General features: G+C 42.3%; 1 protein-coding gene across 1 annotated transcript in view; it reads left to right on the forward strand.

Moving 5' to 3' along the window:
* Positions 1 to 14,381, forward strand: part of GLRA1 (glycine receptor alpha 1) — a 236,926-nt gene that overhangs the window by 104,337 nt on the left and 118,208 nt on the right. The gene's annotated exons all lie outside the window — the stretch shown is intronic.

Raw genomic sequence — 14,381 nt, forward strand, 5'->3', positions numbered from 1 at the left:
TTTGCCAGACAAAGTACCCTGAGCCTGGGTGAGAGAGGATGAGGACGGCTTGGTCATCCACTCTACCAAGTCTTCGGCATGTTGCGGCTCAACACAACCAGCTGCCAAAAAAAAGGACGAGTGTGTCCCACGGCCACATGCTGATGAGGATGCACCGTGTCCATGACCAGCACTGTTGCCTCTAGACGCAGAGCCTCCTTGTTGTCCTTCCAGACATACTAATGGCCTGCAGAGGACAAAGGCAGTACACACACCATGTAGCTTTAGGTGCACACTGCAGAGGACACAGGCAGTACACACTACGTAGCTTTAGGTGCAAATTGCAAAGGACACGGCAGTACACACCAAGTAGCTTTAGTTGCAAACTGCAGAGGACACGGGCAGTACACACCACGTAGCTTTAGGTGCAAACTGCAGAGGACACGGGCAGTACACACCAAGTAGCTTTAGGTGCAAACTGCAGAGGACACGGGCAGTACACACCAAGTAGCTTTAGGTGCAAACTGCAGAGGACAAAGGTAGTATACACACCACGTAGCTTTAGGTGCACACTGCAGAGGACACAGGCAGTACACACAAAGTAGCTTTAGGTGCAAACTGCAGAGGACACGGGCAGTACACACCAAGTAGCTTTAGGTGCAAACTGTAGAGGACACGGGCAGTACACACCACGTAGCTTTAGGTGCACACTGCAGAGGACACAGGCAGTACACACTACGTAATTTTAGGTGCAAACTGCAGAGGACACAGGCAGTACACACACAGTAGCTTTAGGTGCAAACTGCAGAGGACATGGGCAGTACACACCACGTAGCTTTAGGTGCACACTGCAGAGGACACAGGCAGTACACACTACGTAGTTTTAGGTGCACATTTCAGAGGACACAGGCAGTACACCCTACGTAGCTTTAGGTGCAATCTGCAGAGGACACGGGCAGTACACACTAAGTAGTTTTAGGTGCAAACTGTAGAGGACATGGGCAGTACACACCACATAGCTTTAGGTGCACACTGCAGAGGACACAGGCAGTACACACTAAGTAGCTTTAGGTGCAAACTGCAGAGGACATGGGCAGTACACACCACGTAGCTTTATGTGCAAACTGCAGAGGACACAGGCAGTACACACCAAGTAGCTTTAGGTGCAAACTGCAGAGCACAAAGGCAGTACACACACCACGTAGCTTTAGGTGCACACTGCAGAGGACACAGGCAGTACACACTATGTAGCTTTAGGTGCAAACTGCAGAAGACACGGGCAGTACCCACCAAGTAGCTTTAGGTGCAAACTGCAGAGGACAAAGGCAGTACACACACCACTTAGCTTTAGATGCACACTGCAGAGGACACAGGCAGTACACACTACGTAGCTTTAGGTGCAAACTGCAGAGGACACGGGTAGTACACACCACGTAGATTTAGGTGCACACTGCAGAGGACACGGGCAGTACACACCAAGTAGCTTTAGGTGCAAACTGCAGAGGACATGGGCAGTACACACCACGTAGCTTTAGGTGCACACTGCACAGGCAGGACACAGGCAGTACACCACGTGAGAATACTGCAGCTAGCACAATCACCTGCCTGCCAGTAAATTAGGAAGAGCTGATCTAGCTAAACTATACAGTGTATAAATATATATATACAACACCTGGGATGCATATATATCCTCTACACACTGTAACTTTAACTGACTGCCTGCTCTATCTACCTAGAAAAAATTACACACTCTCTCTCTCTCTCTCTTTCTCTGTCTGTCTCTAACCACCGCCGCAACACACTACACAAGGCCAACCTGCAGGTGGCCTTTTATAGTGTGGGGCGTGTACTAAACCCCCTGAGCCATAATTGGCCAAAGCCACCCTGGCTTTGGCCAATTATGGCTTTCTGGTTTTTGCGCGCTGTGATTGGCTAAGCATACAATGTTCGAGACGAACATGGGTTTGACCCGAATACGAAGCTCATCCCTAATGCTTAGGAGGGTACATGATCCTCTCTCACTGAGCCCTTGAGTGAACATGTTTTTATCCATGATGTTTCTGTTTTATGCTCTCTGTATTGCTGCCGTGTGCATAAAAAATAAAGACTTGTAAAAATTAAAAGTAAATTTTTGCAAAAATCAGCAAGTTATGTGATTTGTTTTCACCTTGCTGAGATGACAGAAAAATGACCTTCACTAGTCAGACTTACAGCTGCCTTTGCAGCATAGCCTTGAAAAAGACTCATAGAATGCAACAGGAAGAAAGAATGATGGTTTAAAAAATTGTGGGCATAATACTAGTTTGAATTTCAGAGCACATTCATTAGGCCACAGTAAATTCCAATAAATAAAGACATTCTTAGGAGGTTATTTATAAAGAAAACCTGTATCGGAAAAAAGTACTATTCTCCCCTGAGAAATGTCGTGCAGCCATTGCTGGAGTGCATTAATACAGGAAGTGGCTGCACAGAAGTGTCAGAAGATCAGCGGCATTGAGATACAGCAAAGGATGAAAAATTTAAAACAAATACTTTCCAGCTGTCAAAAATTGTAACGCCTGAAGCAATACATTGCCTTCCCAGGCATGTGATCACTGTCATTTTCATTGGCCCCTCCCACTTGCACCCAATTTTTAATAGTGATTGGAAACTGTTGGTAACAGTGCAGTCACAATTCTGAAGGTTCCAGGTGAGCATGCTCCCAGCACAGAAAACAATGCTGGCTTTTTGCAAATATGTGGCAGATTGACATTAAAGCCCACCACAATACTGGCACATAAAAAATGAGCACTTTAAAAATATTTAAAAATTAAGGAACACTATCATCATTTAAAAGTTACAAAGACATTTCTAAAGGAAAAAAATTAATTTCTAAAGGAAAAATTGGCATTTAAAATTGCTCATGGCTGTAATGTATTGTCGTCTCCCGGTCATATAGATACAAATCAAGGAAAAAAATGGCGCAAGCCCCCCCCCCCCCCCAGTCCATACCAGGCCCTTTGGGTCTGGAATGAATTTTAAGAGGAACTCCACGCCAAAATGAAAAAAATAAATGGCGTGGGGTCCCCCCCAAAACCCATACTAGACCCTTATACGAGCATACAGCCTGGAGGACAGGATGGGGGGGGCGAGTGAGCACCCCCCCTTCTGAACCATACCAGGCCACAAGCCCTCAACATGGGGAGGGTGCTTTGGGGTCCCCCCAAAAGAACCGTGTCCCCATGTTGGTGGGGATAAAAGCCTCATCCCCACAACCCTTGCATGGTGGTTGTGGGGGTCTGCGGGTGGGTGGCTTATCGTTTTAGCAAAGCTCATTCGTGACTGCATGTGGCCTTTCTTGGGAAATGGCTTATTTCTTGCAACCCTCCCATACAAGGCACTTTTGAGGGAAATTTGTGATATTGTTGTCACATGCACACAATGTCTACTCTTTGTCATAAACTCCTGCAACTGTTTCAGAGTTGCTGTAGGCCTCTTTATATCCTCTCTCACCAGTTTCCTCCTGGCTCTTTCATCCACTTTGGAGCAACGTCCTGATCCAGGGAGGGTCTGTGTTGTACCAAATACCTTCTACTTCCTAAAAATAAAGTTCAGTGTGCTTCTAGGCATTAGTAAAACCTTTGAATTTTTTGTCTCCAGCTCCTGTGCCTGTCCACAACTTTGTCCCAGAGGTGTTTTGGCAGTGTCTTGCCAGTGCCACCCATGTTTAATTGTTTGCTTCAGTTGCACTACCAGGGACTGAAAGGCTCAAGGAAAGCTCTTTTCATGCTTAACTAATCAAAATGTCAATGGATTTGTGTGACATTGAGAGGTTGATTAGCTAAACCTGATTGAGTCATTTTTAGGAGGGGGATCCTTTTTCCAACTCAGTGATTCTGTTATTTATTTTTATTTTAAGTTTTCTAACATGTTCATGTTATATCTCTCACTTGGATGTTATAAGTTGCACTTAGTAAATACAGCTGGATAAAACAAAAAATGTGTCTGTCTTCATTCTAGGCTGTAAAGCAACAAAATGTGATTATCTTAAAGAGGGAGGGATTCTTTTCTATACCCACTGTATATTACTATAGTTGCCACCCAAGGGCCAATTTATCAGATTGAAACGTATTTGTACTAATATTGATGAATATATGCAACAATCAGAGATGAAGAGCAACAGTTATAATCCAGATTGGATTAAACAAGGAGTTGCAAAAATGACTGAGAGCTTAGACAGAAATTTATTGGTGAGGGATAAACAGCCGAATAGTGAAAGTGACAGTGGTCAGCATTTTTGTTTGTATTTAATTTTAACAAACAATATAAGAAAATTGAAAGGATTATTAAAAAACCCTGGAGCATTCAGAAAAAGGATACAATTTTAGGACCTGTATTACCATACTGTCTGAGATTTGTCTATAAAAAGGCACCGAATTTAAGGAACCATCTAGCAATAAGTACCATAAGTAATAGTGCGGTCTGCAGCTCTCTGCATTTTTTTATTCCAGTATTTTTGCTTAGCAATGGTTTTTAAAAGTTATCTATTTCCTTATTCTGAACCACGAAATTGGATTGTGTGTTGTTGATTCACGTGTGTATATATATGTATATATATGTATATATATATATATATAAAAATATGTATATATATATATATATATACATATATATATATATATATATATATATATATATATATATATATATATATATATATATATACATACAGTGGGGAAAATAATTATCTGATCTCCTGCAGATGTTGTAAGTTTGCCCACTTACAAAGAAATGAAGGGTATATACATTTTTTTCATAGGTGTATTTTAAATGATAGAGACACAATATCAACCAAAAATACAAAAAAACTCATGATTCAAATGTTATCATTTAAGTTGGAGTTCAGTAAGTAAAATAAGTGATTGATCCCCAAGCAAAACATGACTTAGTACTTGGTGGACAAACCCTTGTTGGGAAGCACAGAGCTAAGAGGTTTCTTGTAGTTAGTGACCAGTTTTGCACAAATCTTAGGAGCAGGGGCGGACTGACCATTGAGTCACTCGGGCACTGCCCGAGGGCCCCATGCCACTAGGGGGCCCCACCCGGGTTGCCAGGCTCAGTAAAACCAGGGACAGTATGTAAAAATCTGTGTTTTTTTTAGATCTGTCCCCGATATGTCCGAAAATGACATGCTTTTAATGTGAATATCCCAAGATTTTAGCTGCCCGCCTCTGCACTACCTCCTGGCGTGGTGGCCATCTGTAAGCCAGAGGGGCCCCATACTCTTCTATTGCCTGGGGGCCCCATGAGTTGTCAGTCCGCCCCTGCTTAGGAGGGATTTTGGCAGTGAGGGTGCGGCAAACAATGCACCCACACAGGGCCAGATTAAGAACATCATGGGCCTGGTGCTGAGGATTTTGGTGGGGCCTTGGTGGGGCCTTTTGGTGGGGCCTTTTAGGCTGCATTCACACCTCCGCATACGCGGCGTATTTTGCCGCGAATAGTGTAACTTTTTTTTTACAAATCCTTCCTATTGCTTTGTATGGCCGAACGCCAATGCCGCCTGAAAAAAAGGGTCCGGGACTTTTTTTCATGCCGCAGGTGTACGGCGTCTATGAGATGTGAACCATCTCATAGACAGCAATGGGAATTCTCCCCTCCAGCGGCACGAGCGGCCGGCGTCGGGTGTTTTGTCGCGGAGATGTGAATGGGGTGTAATAAATAATAAATAAATGCGTGGGAATGACATGAACGCAGCCCAGCCAAGGCAAGTGACCAAAGGCACAGAACCCAGAAGGAAGACCGGGTGAAGATGGAAGTGTCCAGGCCCCGCCTGATTCATCGCAGCACTGGAGGGCTCAGTCTGAAAATTGAAGTGTACACTAATGTGCTAATATGCTGTGCATACTTGTACGTTGTGGCATAACCTACCCCAGGGCCTCTAAAAAGTAGTAATGTCAGGAAAGTTTACTACCGCTTTATTATCACAGGATCCCAGGAGCCTCTCATGGGGCCCCCTACTGACCCGGTGGACGGTGGCCCTTGGGCAGTGCCTAAGTGCACAGTTGCCAACATTTAAAAAATATTTTCAGGGCCACTTTTTTTATATAAGTGCTATATTTAGAGTAGCTGAGATCCCGATGTTCCTCTATACATCATAGTAGTAATCACAAAATTAAATGAGTACTAATAATGGGGCAGAACAAATATGAGAACTGAGATTTCCTTTAGTTGAACTAACAAAAGTGTGTCCATTCTAGAGCTGGTAACATTGAGGATATTCAGTATAATGTTAAAGAACTGTTTTTGTGGGTAAGCGACATAGGGGAGGAGTATGGACGGTATATAAGTGGGAAGTATGTGCAGGTGAGGGAGAGGAATGTGGAGGGTCTAACAGTGGGCACTATGTACAGGAGAGGAGTACAAAGGGTACGGAAAAAAGCACTATGTACAGGAGAGGAGTGTGAAGGGTATGACAATGGGCAGTATGTACAAGAAGAGTGAGGGGGTATGACAGAGGGTAGTACGTACCAGAGAGAAGTGTGGAGGGTATGATGGGGCAGTATGTACAGGAGAGGAGTGTGGAGGGTATGACAGTGGGCAGTATGTACAGGAGAGGAATGTAGACGGTATGATAGTGGGCTCTATGTATAGGAGAGGAGTGTGGAGGGTATGACAGTGAACACTATGTATAGGAGAGGAGTGTGGAGGGTATGACAGTGGGCACTATGTATAGGAGAGGAGTGTGGAAGGTATGACAGTGAGCAGTATGTACAGGAGAGGAGTGTGGAGGGTGCGACAGTGGGCACTAAGTACAGGAGAGAAGTGTATGACAGCAGGCACTATGTACAGGAGAGGAGTGTGAAGGGTATGACAGTGGGCGCTATGTATAGGAGAGGAGTGTGGAGGGTATGACAGTGGGCACTATGTACAGGAGAGGAGTGTGTAGGGTATGACAGTGGGTACTATGTACAGGAGAGAAGTGTGGAGAGTATGACAGTGGGCACTATGTACAGGAGAGGAGTGTGGAGAGTATGACAGTGAGCACTATGTACAGGAGTGGAAGGATATTTAGGGACTGAGTAGTGGTTAAGCGGGTCATACATGGATTGAAATTACGCCAATTATGCAGAGACCAGCCATAGTCAATCTATGTATGGGCTAGCTGGTTTTACACAAGTCAATCTATTAATCAACTTGAGTACAACCAGCCTGTTTTTTTTTTTCTTAAAACAATCAGTGCTGCCAGCTAAAGTTAGCAACACTGATCATTGTACGCACTGGCAGAACACAATAACACTGCAGGAGTGATTCCCCCGTCCACAGGTCAGCAGGTGAGAGGGTGTGTGGGGACAGGCTGGGGAGAGATACTAGTCAGTGGCTGGGTAGGCACTGGTAGTATCAGAGCCAGATACACACAGGTTACATACGCCACGATCGTTAGAGCGAGAACAATAATTCTAGTACTAGACCTCCTCCGTAACTCTAAACATGTAACCTAAAAAATGTAAAGCATCGCTTAGGATACCAAAAAAAATTGTGCTAACTTAACTAACTAACTGTTTTTTTTTTTAATGAATGAAACATTTTTTTCCAAAAAAACATGTTTGAAAAATTGCTGCGCAAATACCGTGCTAGAGCTTCACAATTAATCGTTAAAAAAATTGTGATCTCGATTCAACCCCCCTGACGATCTCCAATGCAGAGTTTGTTGATTCTTTCATATAACAAGTGGAGAGACTTTCAGCTGTCAAAAGAAAATATCTGGGCAGTCTGCCAAGTTTTTAACAGGAAACATTGTAACTGACACTTCCTTCTTAGATCAAAGGGATACACTTCTGTGTGTAAAGAAAAAATCTGGGCAGTCTGCGAAGTTTGTAAACAAAATGAAACATTGTAACTAACTAACATTGTAACTAAATGTAACCACTTAAAGTCCAACACTTGTTTCTTAAGTTAGAAAGCAATATTATTTGCTAGAAAATTACTTGGAACTGCCAAACATTATATATATTTTAGCAGAGACTCTAGGGAATACAATGGCTATTGCTGCAATATGTTATGTCACACTGCATTTTCCCACTTCAATGAATAATAAAAACCATAAAAACAAAACAGTGAAGTTAGCCCTTTTTTTTTTTTTTTTTTTTTTTATGTGAAAGATGATGTTACGCCGCAACAATCGTGAGAGAATCGTGATCTATCTTCTAAGCAAAAAAATTGCAATTCTCATTTTAGCCAGAATCGTGCAGCTCTATACCCTGCAACATAAAAAGTGCAAAGACCACCATAGAGTAATTTTCTAGCAAAAAACAAATGATGATTTTTACATGTAGTAGAGAAGTGTCAGAATTGTGTATAGGAATAAATACTGCGCTGGTCAATTCAATCGTAAATGGTATGAGACCAGTCATGAAAGAATAAAAAAACATAAAATTAAAATAAAATTAACCAAATAAAAAACAAAAAAGCAAGCTGCTGCAACTCATATGTTAGATGGACATAAATACAAATGGCTGTGAAAAAAGCTGCGCTGCGAAATGTGAAACAATATCAACGTGACGTTCAAATATAGGTGCTAGCATGCACAATCACTAGTGAATTCTAAGAAAACCAAGAAAACAAATGAGTAGTGCAAAGTCCATATGAATGGAGAAATCGCAGAGAATATCAAAAGAAGGCAGAAAATTCTCCAAATGGGTGAAAAGTATCCTGGCAGTATCCCGTGAATCTGTGAGACAGATGATAGTGTCCTCCACCAGTAAATCCTAGCTGCTTACCAGATAGTTGAAATAATCAAGCATGTAGCCAAGTAAAAACCACCGAGATAGTTTCCAGGATCTCCAGGGTACTTTTTCCACTTTCACAAGTCAGACCACTCAATCTCCATAGTGTAACCCAAAAGAGAGAAGGCTGACATAGTGTTTTACCATAAAAAGGGTTTTTATTAATAAAAATGGTTGCACTTACAATTATGCAGTAAAAATCGTGCGTGTAGTTTGTTTAGCCGGCCGGCTGTACTGTCCGCTCGTCCTTCCGGATAGGCAGCGCAAATCGTGGTGACGTCAGCACGTCGCTCTTCCCAACGCCGTTTCGTCCAATGACTTCTTCCAGGAGTACCCCTGGAAGAAGTCATTGGACGAAACGGCGTTGGGAAGAGCGACGTGCTGACGTCACCACGATTTGCGCTGCCTATCCGGAAGGACGAGCGGACAGTACAGCCGGCCGGCTAAACAAACTACACGCACGATTTTTACTGCATAATTGTAAGTGCAACCATTTTTATTAATAAAAACCCTTTTTATGGTAAAACACTATGTCAGCCTTCTCTCTTTTGGGTTACACTATGGAGATTGAGTGGTCTGACTTGTGAAAGTGGAAAAAGTACCCTGGAGATCCTGGAAACTATCTCGGTGGTTTTTACTTGGCTACATGCTTGATTATTTCAACTATCTGGTAAGCAGCTAGGATTTACTGGTGGAGGACACTATCATCTGTCTCACAGATTCACGGGATACTGCCAGGATACTTTTCACCCATTTGGAGAATTTTCTGCCTTCTTTTGATATTCTCTGCGATTTCTCCATTCATATGGACTTTGCACTACTCATTTGTTTTCTTGGTTTTCTTAGAATTCACTAGTGATTGTGCATGCTAGCACCTATATTTGAACGTCACGTTGATATTGTTTCACATTTCGCAGCGCAGCTTTTTTCACAGCCAAGTGTCAGAATTGGCCTGGGTGGCAAGGGGTCAATTACCATGAGTAATATACAAATAATTATTATAAGCCCTGTGATCCTATCAGTTTGCTGCAGTGTGTCAGCTTGTATTTATATTGGCCGTTCTGAATGTAGGTTCTGACAGGCTGTGCAAGCAGGCCCGTATCTCCGGAACCATAAATGATAGCCGTCCCATATTTTAACCAGTTGTGGGGTAGCTCTTCCCATGCCTACCCCCAAATGTGGGGTTTCTGTGACCTCTGGTCATCGAGCTACAACCCCCCAAATTCGATCTAAAAAAAAAAAATTATTAAAAAAAAAAAAAAAAAAAAAATATTTATTTTTTTATTTTTTTGGGGGCAAATGGGCCTATCTTGAAAAAGGGGCCTGGAGCTGCAGCTCCATCAGCCCCATTGTTAATCCGGCCCTGCACCCACAGTCACCCTCCCCGGTCAGTCGTGGTCCCCGCAGACTGCCATCAACTCTGACCAGCTTCCCTGTCCCTGCTAAAGAAAAGCTTCCCCGCAACATAATGCTGCCACCACAATGTTTAAAGGTGGGGATGGTGTGTTCAGGGTGATGTGTAGTGTTAGTTTTCCGCCACATTAAGCGTTTTGCATTTAGGCCAAAAAGTACAATTTTGGTCTCATCTGACCAAAGCACCTTTTTACACATTTGCTGTGTCCCCCACATGGCTTTTCGCAAACTGCAAACAGGACTTCTTATGGCTTTCTTTTAACAATGGCTTTCTTTTTGCCACTCTTCCATAATGGCCATATTTGTGGAGTGCATGACTAATAGTTGTCCTGTAGACAGAGTCTCTCACCTGAGATGTGGATCTCTGCAGCTCCTCCAGAGTTTCCATGGGCCACTTGGCTGCTTCTTTGATTAATGCTCTCCTTGTCCCGTCTGTCAGTTTAAGTGGACGGCCAAGTCTTGGTAAGTTTGCAGTTGTGCCATATTTTTTCAATTTTTTGGATGATGGATTGAACAGAGCTCCATGAGATGTTCAAAGCTTGCAATATTTTTCGATAAACCTAACCCTGCTTTAATCTCCTCCTCAACTTTATCCCTGACCTGTCTGGTGTTTCTTGGCCTTCATGATGCTGTTTGTTCATTAAGGTTCTCTAACAAACCTCTGAGGGCTTCACAGAACAGCTATATTTGTACTGAGATTAAATTACACACAGGTGGACTCTGTTTACTAAATAGGTGACTTCTGAAGGCAATTAGTTCCACTAAATTATAGTTAGGGGTTGCAGAGTAAAGGGGACTGAATACAAATGCACCCCACGCTTTTCAGATATTTATTTCTAAAAAAAAAATGTTATAATTTTTAATAAACTTTATAATTATGTGCCATTTTGTGTTGGTCTATCATATAAAATTCCAAATTTTTGATTGTAACATGACAAAATGTGAAAAATTTCAAGGGGTATGCACCCCACGCTTTTCAGATATTTATTTCTAAAAAAAAAAATGTTATCATTTTTATTAAACTTTATAATTATGTGCCATTTTGTGTTGGTCTATCACAAAAAAAAACAAATTTTTGATTGTAACATGACAAAATGTGAAAAATTTCAAGGGGTATGCATACTTTTTCAAGGCACTGTGCCAATGGCTAAATCTGACCACTGTAGGGATTCTGTACAGGTGCATAAAAACATATGAAAACCGTGCACACTCATACAAATTCAACTTCCATCAAATATTCAATTTATATACATATTGTTTTTATAGTATACATTGCATGTTCTTTTGGTATTAAAGTATTAGGCAAAGCCATAGATAGATAGATAGATAGATAGATAGATAGATAGATAGATAGATAGATAGATAGATAGATAGATAGATAGATAGATAGATAGATAGATAGATAGATAGATAGATAGATAGAGCCTTTGAAACCAGGGCCCAGTAAATTCTTTCAAAAAGCATCCATGCCCCAGCAATTAAAAAAAAGGTTAATACCCATACCATAAAAGTATGACAATCCAAAATATGTATTTAAAATGTATTACAATGGGTGTAATCAACTGACAATGTGAGTTACTGTGATTTAAATAAACACTATGGCAATTGACATCGACACAATAGGGCTGATTTACTAAAGGGAAACCTACTCTGTACTTGTAGTGCAGTCCCTGTAGATCTAAGAGGAAGCTCTAAAATTAGGGGAAGCTCTGCTGATTTTATCATCCAATCATGTGCAGGCAAACATGCTGTTTTTTATTTTCCTTGCATGCCCCCCTCAGATCTACAGCAACTGCACTTGAAAATGCACTTTCAGTGCACTTGTGCAAATTGGATTTGCCTTTCGTAAATAACCCCCAGTGTCCAGTAGCTTTTAGGAATAATCTGATCCCAGGGACACAAACTGACCACGCAGCATGCAAGCAGAGATCTTCTTCTGTGCTATGTGTGGTTAGTTTAAAACAAATAGGAAGAGAGGCTGGCAGGTTGAATTAGATGTTTCTCATAAATAGAATTGTAGAAAAAAAAGATTTTTATTGCTTTCCATGTCCGTGTTCTACTGATTTTCTCCCACTTCCTGTCTGGTGAAACTGTTTTCACTGTGAAGTGAAGGGAAATCTCTCTATAGGCTTATGCACAATGAACATATTGGGGGTTATTTACTAAAGGCAAATCCATTTTGAACAACAAGTGCAAAGTGCACTTGAAATTGCACTGGAAGAGCAGTCGCTGTAGATCCGAGGGGGACATGCAAGGATAATAAAAAACAGCATTTTAGCTTGCACATGATTGGATAAAAAAATCAACAGAGCTTCCCCTCATTTCAGGTCTACCCCTCAGATTTACAGCGATTGCACTTCCAAGTGCACTTTCAGTGCAAATTTCAAGTGCACTTTGCACTTGTAGTTTACACTTGTAGTGCAAAGTGGATTTGCCTTTCGTAAATAACCCCCATTGAATGATAAAACATGTTGGCCCAGATTCACAAAGCACTTACGCCGACGTATAGCATGTTACGCCGACGTAAGTGCAAATGTGCGCCGGCGTATGTGTGAGCCAGACCCACAAACTAATATGTGCCTAAAAACAGGCTACACCCCGCCGACGTAGCTTGCACATGCCGGCGTAGGGTGGGCGCACATATTTGGCTGGACGCATGGGGCTGCTCCCATTGATTAGACATTCAAACATGCAAATGAGGGAAATACAGCGATTCACGAACGTCTGCACCAGGGAACACAAGCCGGCGTATAGTGCGTTGGACGTGTGTCTGGCTGGGCGAACGTTATGTTCACAGCGTACGTGGTGATCCGACGTAGCTTAGGCAGTTGTGCCTGTGTGGTGGTGAGCAGGCGCAGGAGGGTGCTGTGTATGCGTCCACGTCACGGCGCATGCGCAGTTTGTGACACGTACCTGTCTGTCGCTCGACCCATCATTTGCATGGGGTCACGCCTCATTTGCATGGGGTCACGCCCACTTCCACCTACGCCGGCGTGTGCCTTCGAAACCCACGCCACGCGTTGGAAGCACTGGCTTGCTGAATGCAATGCTTGCCTCTCTGCGCTGCGTTGGCGTAGCGTAAAGTGTTTGCTCTACGGCGGCGTAATGTGCGCCTTGCTCTCTGTGAATCTGGGCCGGTGTGTTTTGTACAGCCACCTGTACAAATGAATTGCCAGATACAGCTACATGCATGTACACTCTGGTACTTGCATAAACATGCACCTGCGTCCAGGCGTACAAACCCAAATGTAGGCTGTCTGGACAGTGAGGCTTTAAATTAAAATTTCTGCTACAGCACCACAGCACAGGTGCTCCTGCATGCATTGTTGCACTCTGCAGCCTCCCATTAACTTCCTAAACTTCTAAGAACCCATTCAGCCTATAAAACAAGCTAGTCATCAGACTGGCAGCACACTGTAATGCACTATAAAATAAGGCATGTCTCTTTTTTGTAACACAGTGCACTGCAGCATACTACACATGCCTTGTGGGATGTAGACCACAAAGCACCTGTATTTATAATAAGGCGTGTGTATTTATAATGCATGGTTCTGCAATGCACTGCACTGTGTACATTATTGTAATGTGTAGTAAAACATAAATGTTATCACATACTGTAGTGCACTTGTGTAAATGGGCGCTTAACTAAAGTGGACAGCTAGTCGCTATAATTGATTTTTTTTGGGCTTAGGTACATTAGATATTTAGGTATATTAAGGTGTTCAGTCATCTCTTGTCATATCATTGACTTTCATTGTAAGCTAATTATCCTTGTGAATTTCTGAGAACAATATAAGTTGTTTGTAATAAACATCCTTCTAAAAATTGAACTGAGTTTGGCATACCTCCCAACTTTTTGAGATGGGAATGAGGGACACCTATCAGCAAAAGTATGCAGGTATAGGACACACCCCGTGCCACGCCCCCTTAAAGGAGACTTGTACAAAAAAACAAGATTGGTTAAACCCACAAGTGCTTTTTTTTTTACCACTACTATTACTTTATATTGGCTTTTGGAATTTACAAATGCAGAAATTTAGAAATCAGATGAAAGGTTTAGCACTGGGAAACACTTTTTGAAAGATAAAAAGTGCATTTTATATACAACTCTATAGATCAGACCAAAATGAGGGACAAATGGGGAGGAAAGAGGGACATTGCTCAGAATCAGGGACAGTCCCTCGAAATCAGGGATTGTTGGAAGCTATGGGTTTGGTGTGTATT

Source organism: Rana temporaria, chromosome 3 (assembly GCF_905171775.1).
Source record: "Rana temporaria chromosome 3, aRanTem1.1, whole genome shotgun sequence".
Classification (NCBI taxonomy): Eukaryota; Metazoa; Chordata; class Amphibia; order Anura; family Ranidae; genus Rana; species Rana temporaria.